The sequence below is a fragment of the Nematolebias whitei genome, chromosome 4 (assembly GCF_014905685.2).
Source record: "Nematolebias whitei isolate Nwh7 chromosome 4, NemWhi1, whole genome shotgun sequence".
NCBI lineage: Eukaryota > Metazoa > Chordata > Actinopteri > Cyprinodontiformes > Rivulidae > Nematolebias > Nematolebias whitei.
The window spans coordinates 50,901,712-50,910,525 of NC_056501.1; the positions used below are offsets into that span (position 1 = coordinate 50,901,712).

General features: G+C 42.1%; 1 protein-coding gene across 1 annotated transcript in view; it reads right to left on the bottom strand.

The window, feature by feature from the left end:
* sting1 (stimulator of interferon response cGAMP interactor 1) overlaps positions 1-8,814 on the bottom strand; it is a 28,078-nt gene that overhangs the window by 5,734 nt on the left and 13,530 nt on the right. The window lies entirely within an intron of this gene.

The following is an 8,814-nucleotide window of genomic DNA, read 5'->3' on the forward strand; positions in this document are numbered from 1 at the left end:
CCTGTTTATCCGTGGGTATTTCCTGTATATCTGTGTGTACTTCCTGTATATCTGTGAGTACTTCCTGTACAGTAGGGCGGCTGTGGCTGAGTGGTTAGAGCAGTCGTCCTCCAATGCAAGAGTTGGGGGTTCGAATCCACCAGCAGTCACATGTTGAAGTGTCCCTGGGCAAGACACTGAACCCCTCATAGCCTCTGATGTGTGTCCCATCAGTGTATGAATGTGATAAAGCTCTGATTAGTCTCTTTAGAATGATTTGTTTAATTATCTTTGTACAGATCTAGTATAGAGCTGTATGAATGGGTAGATGAGGCACAGATTGTTGTAAAGAGCTTTGAGTGTCTTGATTAGATAGAAAGGTGCTGTATAAGTACAGTCCATTTACCATCTGTGGGTATTTCCTGTATATCTGTGTAACCTGTCCTGAAAATCTGTCCTTGCTAGTAAAATACTGGTTAACAATGTTGTCCTGCCATTGAGTGTGGTTCTTTTATTTGCTTTCTGGGCACGTTCCACTGGTAGATGGCTCCAGGGAAGACCCAAAGGTCGTTGGTGTGACGGTTTATCTTCTGAGGCCTGGGAACACCTCAGGGTCCCCCAGAATGTGTTGCTGAGGAAAAATATATCTGTGCTTCTCTCCTGGACCAGTTGCATCCATGACCCGACTACGATAAGTGTTTGAAGATGATGACTCGTTCCTCTTCTGTTTTTTTTTTTAGCATGTTACTTGTTCCACAGCTTTTCAACAATTCATTTATCAAAACATTCAGCTCATACAGGAGATTCCTGCTGTAACGTCTGGTATTTGTTCAATTTTTTATTTTTGAAATGTTTAGCTTTTTCTGTCATGTTTTCCTCATTGAAAATGAATGGAGCTCCACATCCTTCACTCTTTGTGCTGTGTGGTTCCTAGAGTTTACAAAAACAGAATGGGAGGCAGATCTTTCAGTTATCAGGCTCCTCTCTTGTGGAACCAACTTCCAATCTCTGTCCGTGAGGCTGACACATTATCCAGTTTTAAAACAGGATTAAGACTTTCCTTTTGATAAATCCTATAGTTAGGGTCGGCTTGGGTTTCCTGAGCTGTCCCTTAGTTCTGCTGCTATAGGCTTAGACTGCTGGAGGACAAACTGACCACACTTTTCACTCTACTACTGTCTTTACTTACTCTGCTCAACCTGTTTTGTATTTGTAATTATTTTTTCTATCCTTAACGTGCTTTTTTTTTGTCTTTCAGGTACACCTGGACCTATACCTGGACCTATACCTGGACCTATACCTGGACCTGGACCTATACCTGGAGCTGTGTTGGTCTGTCTCTCCTTCCTGTCCTCTCAACCAGCCGGTCAAAGCAGATGGTCTCTGGTCCTGATCCTGGTTCTGCTGGAGGTTTCTTCCTGTCAAAGGGAGTTTTTCTTTCCACTGTCTCCACTGTGCTTGCTCAGGATGGGAGACTGCAACGAAGCCAAGATTCATCTTGTCTGCTGGATTCCTTAGATAGAGAACTTTACTAATTGACTTTTCTATGTATGTGACTGTTTCTGTAAAGTCCCTGAGACAACTTTGATGTGATTTGGCGCTTTATAAATAAACTGAATTGAAGTTAAATGAATTGAATTGATAACTTTTACTGCTCATTTCAGCTTTTGTTCTGGTTCAGACATTTTCAGCTTCTTTATGCTACCTTCATCTTTCTCTGTTCATTTCACTTTTGTTTTTTGCATCTTTTTTCAGCTTTTCCCTCTTCAGGGGTCGACAGCGAGCCATCCTCCTCCATCTCTCTCAGTCCTCTGCATCAGTTTTGTTTTTGCTAATTTCATCTTATTATGCTCCTTTCTGCTACATTTCTCCGCTATTCAGCTTTTTCTACTCATTTATATAATTTTTCTTTTGCTTTCCACTTTTAATTTCCTGCTTTTAACAAATGTTAGCTGTTCATTTGCAAATACCTGTTCAAAAAGCTAACGATTCATAAAAGCTTTTGAGCCGGGTTTCAACTTCTTCAGCAGCTTTCAGCAAAAAATCGTTCAACTAAGCATCTGCAGCATTTTCACAGGAAATGACATCTCTCTAGTTTTCCTACATATTTCATATTTTTAATAATCTCTGTGTTTTGCTTTCTGCTAACCTTATGGTCATTACTTTATTTAATTTGTAAAAAGTTTAGGCCTAAATTTGTTCTGAGTACTACTAGTGGTATTTATACCACACTTTGAGAAGTTTTCTTCTTAATAAAGATATAATTTGAATTTTTTTTGAAGTGTGGGTCTTTGGAAAAGTTCTCAGACATTAAATAACCTGCCTGTTGAAGACGGCTTCAGATGATCTGCTTCGACCCAGCTGGAACAAACTATGCACACTACTATTATTATAACGTTAATATTGCACCATATTAGGACACCTTATAGTAGAAGGAACATAACATTTAAAGTTTTGAAAACCACTATATAGTGAACAAGAAGACAACACAAACAGCAGATTTCTCCCAGCAGAAGACGTCCAACGAGATGCCTATGAAGGTAAGATATTTATTGAGAGCTGTGGCTGAGTGGTTAGAGCAATCGTCCTCCCATGCAAGAGTTGGGGGTTTGATTCCACCAGCAGTCACATGCTGAAGTGTCCCTGGGAAAGATGCTGAACCCCTCATTATCTCTGATGCGTGTCCCATTGGTGTATGAATACAATACAACTACAATACAACTTTATTTATAAAGCACTTTAAACTATGAATGTGATAAAGTTCTGATTAGTCTTTGTTAAGATCTAGTAGAGTGTTGTATGAATGGGTAAATGAACAGGAACAAGCCCAACTTACTGCCAGCAATGCGGACCAGGCTCTGACACCGGTCATACAGGGACCTAACAGCCCGTATCAAAGGGCCCAGTACCCTATACTCCCAGAGTATCCCCCACAGGGCTCCCCGAGGGACGTGGTCGAACGCCTTCTCCAAGTCCACAAAGCACATGTAGACCGGTTGAGCAAACTCCCACGCACCCTCCAGGACCCTGCTGCTCCCAACAAACTCAATAAGGATTAAATACGCGCTGACCTCTGCTAAAACACACACTCTGCCTATAATACTGTATTGTAAATAGTCTGTCCTTAACAATGTTCAAACACATATTGAACATTATTATTGACATTCTATAAAAGTTAAATGTGGTCCTCTGGACATTCAAAAAACAGCTGCTTGGTTTTTGAATGTTCAGAGGACCACATTTAACTTTTATAGATTTTTCTACCTGGATTATTGAGCATGCATCAGGATATTATTGACATTGTTTATCTTATTTATTTTATATATTGTACTGTTTATTAACATTTAGAAACTTTTGTGTGAAATCTTTTTATCTGTTGCTGCTGTTACACTTGAATTTTCCATCCGTGGGACAATAAAGGCTGTTTCTATTCTATTCTAATCCCACCGGCACGTCTTCCACTGAGGAAGCAGAGCCTGGGGACCTTGGGTCAGGCTCTCCAATTTTTGGTGCTGAGGTCACCGAGGTGGTTAAAAAGCTCCTCGGTGGCAGGGCCCCAGGGGTGGATGAGATTTGCCCTGAGTTCCTTAAGGCTCTGGATGTTGTGGAGTTGTGTTGGCTTACACAACTCTGCAATATTGCGTGGACATCGGGGGCAGTTCCCCTGGATTGGCAGACTAGGGTGGTGGTCCCCTATTCAAAAAGGGGGACCGTAGAGTGTGTTCCAACCAGTGGTGGAGAAAGTACTCAAACACTGCACTTAAGTAAAAGTACAAATAAACAGACAAAAATGTACTCTAGTAAAAGTAGAAGTACCACATTAACATTTTTACTTAAGTAAAAGTAAATAAGTACTTTCTTTTAAAATACTTAAAGTATTAAAAGTAAAAGTACTTGCTGAATGTATTACCTAATGCAATGGTCTACATATTTTTAAGTCTGCGTACCATACGTATATTTTCTGTAATACATTAATATGGGTGGTGAGACATTTTAATGAACGATGCTGCAGACGATGCATGCTTTTATTGTGTTTACTCTGTGACACAGTTCACACTTGGACTTGTGATTCTGTGCAGCAGAATTTCAGGGGTGACCTGCAGAGTAAATGTCATTAATCAAAATAAGAAAGAGGAACGATTATACCTTTGAAAGTTTTTATTTAACACAAATCAAAACCAATGTGTCATTTTAACTGCAGTAAACACATTTAAGTAAAAGTTGTCTGATGAAAAAAGGAACATTAGATACAACTAACAAAGAAACAGGCTCTGATCATTTCAACTCCAGTTTGTCATCAACTCTAGTTAAAATATGTCTATTCAACCTTGTAATGGGTCAATATTGAACAATATTTTAACTTCCTGACACCATTTTCAAAACTTGGACCTGAGTGTTGAGACATTTGGAGACATCTCTTGTCTCCTAACATCATGAACTGACACATTTTAATATTGCAGCAAGAACTTCTTGTTCAAGTTCAGAAGAAGTTGGTTTTCAAAGATTTTTGAGTCCAATCTGGCTCTTTTGGGAGAGAGAATCTGTCCTGTTGTACTGAGCCTTTCAATAAGGCCATGGGTGGTGTGTATCTTCTGGGTGACTCTCTTGCGCTGGAATACATTTTGGGTGTGCTAGTGGTGCTGTGGGTGCACCCAGCTCAGTGACATATATACTAGAATATATGTCATTGACCCAGCTCTTCTTGAAGGTGGGTCTAACGTTACCTGCTCTCTTTGCAGTGATTCAATGGACCAACTCTCCTCTCACCATTGGTTATTTCAAAGTAACAAACAAATCAAAAAGCTGCAACATGAATGTAACTTGTAATGCAATGCATTATAGAAATGTAGTGTAGTAGAAAGTACAGATACTTCATGTAAAATGTAGTGGAGTAAAAGTATAAAGTACCCACATTTAATTCTACTTAAGTAAAGTACAGATATGTGAAAAATGTACTTAAGTACATCCCATCCCACCACTGGTTCCAACTACAGGGGAATCACACTCTTAAGCCTCCCTGGTAAGGTCTATTCGGGGGTTCTGGAGAGGAGGGTCCGTCATATAGTCGAACCTCGGATTCAGGTGGAGCAGTGCAGTTTTCATCCTGGTGGTGGAACACTGGACCAGCTCTACAACCTCAGCAGGGTCCTGGAGGGGCGTGGGAGTTTGCCCAACCAGTCTACATGTGCTTTGTGGACTTGGAGAAGGCGCTCGATCGCGTTCCTCAGGGAGTCCTTTAGGGGGTACTCTAAGAGTATGGGGTACCAGGCCCTTTGATAAGGGCTGTTAGGTCCCTGTATGACCGGTGTCAGAGCCTGGTCCGCATTGCCGGCAGTAAGTTGGGCTCATTCCCAGTGAGAGCTGTACTCCGCCAAGGTTGCCCTTTGTCACTGATTCTGTTCATAACTTTTATGGACAGAATTTCTAGGCACAGCCAAGGTGTTGAGGGGATCCGTTTTGGTGGCCTTAGGATTGCGTGTCTGCTTTTTGCAGATGATGTGGTCCTGTTGGCTTCATCAGGTCATGATCTAGAGCTTTCGCTGGAGCGGTTTGCAGCCGAGTGTGACGCAGCCGGAATGAGGATTAGTTCCTCCAAATCCGAGGCCATGGTTTTGAACTGGAAACGGTAGAGTGCCCTCTCCGGGTCCGGGAGGAGGTCTTGCCCCAAGTGGAGGAGTTTAATATCTTGGGTCTTGTTCACGAATGAGGGAAAAAAGGAGCGTGAGATCGATAGGCAGATAGGTGCAGCATCTGCAGTGAAGCGGGCGCTGTACAGGTCTGTCGTGGTGAAGAGAGAGCTGAGTCAAAAGGCGAAGCTCTCAATTTACCGGTCGATCTACGTTCCTACCCTCATCTATGGTCACGAGCTTTGGGTTGTGACCGAAAGAACGAGATCTCGGATACAAGTGGCCGAAACGAGTTTTCTCCGCAGGGTGTCTGGGCTCTCCCTTAGAGATAGGGTGAGAAGCTCAGTCATCCAGGAAGGACTCAGAGTAGAGCCGCTGCTTCTCCACATCGAGAGGAGCCAGTTGAGGTGGCTCAGGCATCTGGTTGGGATGCCTTCTGGACACCTCCCTGGTTAGGTCTTCCTGGCACGTCCCACCTGGAGGAGACCCAGAAGAAGACCCAGTACACGCTGGAGGGACTATGTTTCTCGGCTGGCCTGGGAATGCCTTGGGATTCCCCTGGAGGAGTTGGCCCAAGTGGCTGGGGAGAGGGAAGTCTGGGCCTCCTACCCCCGCGACCCGACCCCGGATAAGCAGAAGAGAATGGATGGATGAGACCAAAAACATGCATGTTAGACTGATTGGTAACTCTAAATTACGTCTGTATGCACTTTGTGGACTTCATGTCTGCCTTCAACACCATGATGGACAAACTACTCACACTAGGACTAAGCCCCTCCATTTGCAACTGGGTACTAGACTTCTTAACAAACAGACCACAGTCAGTGAGGATCCACAACTTCTCCTCCTCCACCATAACCCTCAGCACTGACTCCCCTCAGGGATGTGTGCTGAGCCCTCTTTAGTTTACCTTGTTCATGTATGATTGTGCAGCTACCCATCCAGGCTGTCACATTGCAAAGTTTGCAGATGATACAGCGGTGGTGGGATGCATCACAAACAATGATGAGTCCAGCTACAGGCAGGAGGTGGAACACCTGGAGAGCTGGTGCAGAGAGAATAACCTTCACATCAATGTGAAGAAGACAAAGGAGATGATTGTGGACTTCAGAAGGAACAAACACACCTACACCACCCTGAACATAAGAGGATCTGTGGTGGAAGTGGTCTCCAGCTACAAGTACTTGGGTGTACACATGAATGACAACCTCAGCTGGAGCAACAACACCACCAGCCTGATGAAGAAAGCTCATCAGAGACTCTACTTCCTCAGGCGGCTGAGACGAGCTGGTCTGGGAAGCTCAGTCCTCACCTCCTTCTACAGGTGTGCAGCGGAGAGCATCCTGTGCTCCAGCATCAACGTGTGGCATGGAGGCTGCACAGCTGCAGAAAGAAAAGCTTTGCAGAGAGTGGTGAAGGCTGCACAGAAGATGTTGGAGTCAGTCTCCCCACCATCACAGACACTTCTACCCTGAGGCTGTTAGATTAACGAATCTCTAACCAGGATAATCACTGTGAAAAATCACATCATGTTGCTGCTGATCTATTTCATGTTGCTGCTGATCTATTTCGTGTTGATGTGTTCATGCATGCTCATCTACTCACTCAGACTCATGTTAGTGCTGCTGTTCTGCGTGTTGTTTTTATGCCACTAGTGCTTAGTGTATATTTAGTTGATGTTTTTCTTAGTTCATATCTTAGATGTTATCATTGTTTGTCTTTCTCATTTTTATTGTTGGATGTAACTGGGACCCTGAGAACATAATCTCGTTACACCACATGTACCACATGTGGTGCGAATGACAATGAAGAATCTCTTAACCTAAATTGTCTCTAGGTGAGAGAGAGAGAGTGAATGGTTGTGTCTATATGTCCCTGTGATGGACTGGAGACCTGTCCAGGTGTCCCTGTGATGGACTGGAGACCTGTCCAGGTGTCCCTCGCCTCTCACACAGTGATGGCTGGATACGGGCACCACTGACCGCCATAACCAAAAAAGGAATAAGCGGGTAAAGATAATGAATGAATGGATGGATGGATGGATGGATGGATGGATGAATGGATGGATGGATGAACATTTCATCCTTCATCCAAAGGGCTTCATCAGTCCGAGGAGCAAAAAAAAAAAAAAAAAAAACTCAGTCTCACAAGCAGCACACCCCCATAATGGACCAACCAGTTTGCTGGTGATAAGACGGTTTCTGAGTTTGTTTGTGGCTCCTCAGATTGATGAAGTCCTTTGGAATGGATGAAGGACCAAACATCTCAAGAAAAAGAGAAACTGTCCAGATGACCTGAGTGAACATTGTTGGATTTTGTACCTGGATTATTGAGCATGGACTTTGATGAATTGAATTGAATTAATGTTTCTACAGACCTCTACTTCAAAAGATCTTATACTAATAAAGTTAATTTCTGCTTCTTTGTAACTCTTTCATAATTTTTAAGATGCTATCTCCTAATTTTGTGATATTAGGTCAGAATTTTGAGATAGATTTTTTTTTTATAATTTTGATTTTAATTATCTTTTTTTTTCATCAAATAACAAAGTGGGCTTCTAAATTTTCCCTTTAAATAAACTGAACTATTAAAAACTTCTGAGCAGGCAGTTTGTCCCTAAAGTCAATTCAATGCACACAAAGTGTGTGTTTCACCTGGACTAATCTCACACCCTGACTGATGCACCCACACACACACATTCAAGGAAATCAAATACCAGGAAGAAGACATGTTTCCTGGACTGATAATTCTTTCAATGCTTCTCACTCTGTCTGATCTGTCATTTTGCAGGAAGATGGTGCTGTGGAAGTCAAATCATATGAGTGTTTTTCATTTCCAAGTTCTCAGGTTGAACCAGAAGGTGGTACTGATGCTGCGCTGTGGAACAGAAACAAACTGCAGGCCGTGCACTACGTTCACATCTGAGAGCACAAATTAAAATCAACCGGCTGGGGAAAGTCTTCTGAACGTCATGCATTTTTTCACTTTGTTTGTCTTTATTCTGGTGAAAGATAAATTAGTGTGTGTGTGCTTTTTCAAAATAGTAGGATTATTATTGTTATCGTTATTATTATTTTTACTCATGCCTTTGGTCAAAATGTAATTGTTCTAAATATTCTGTGGTGAGTTTGGTTTTTGATTTCTAAAGAAATTTTATATATATATATATATATATATATATATATATATATATATATATATATATATA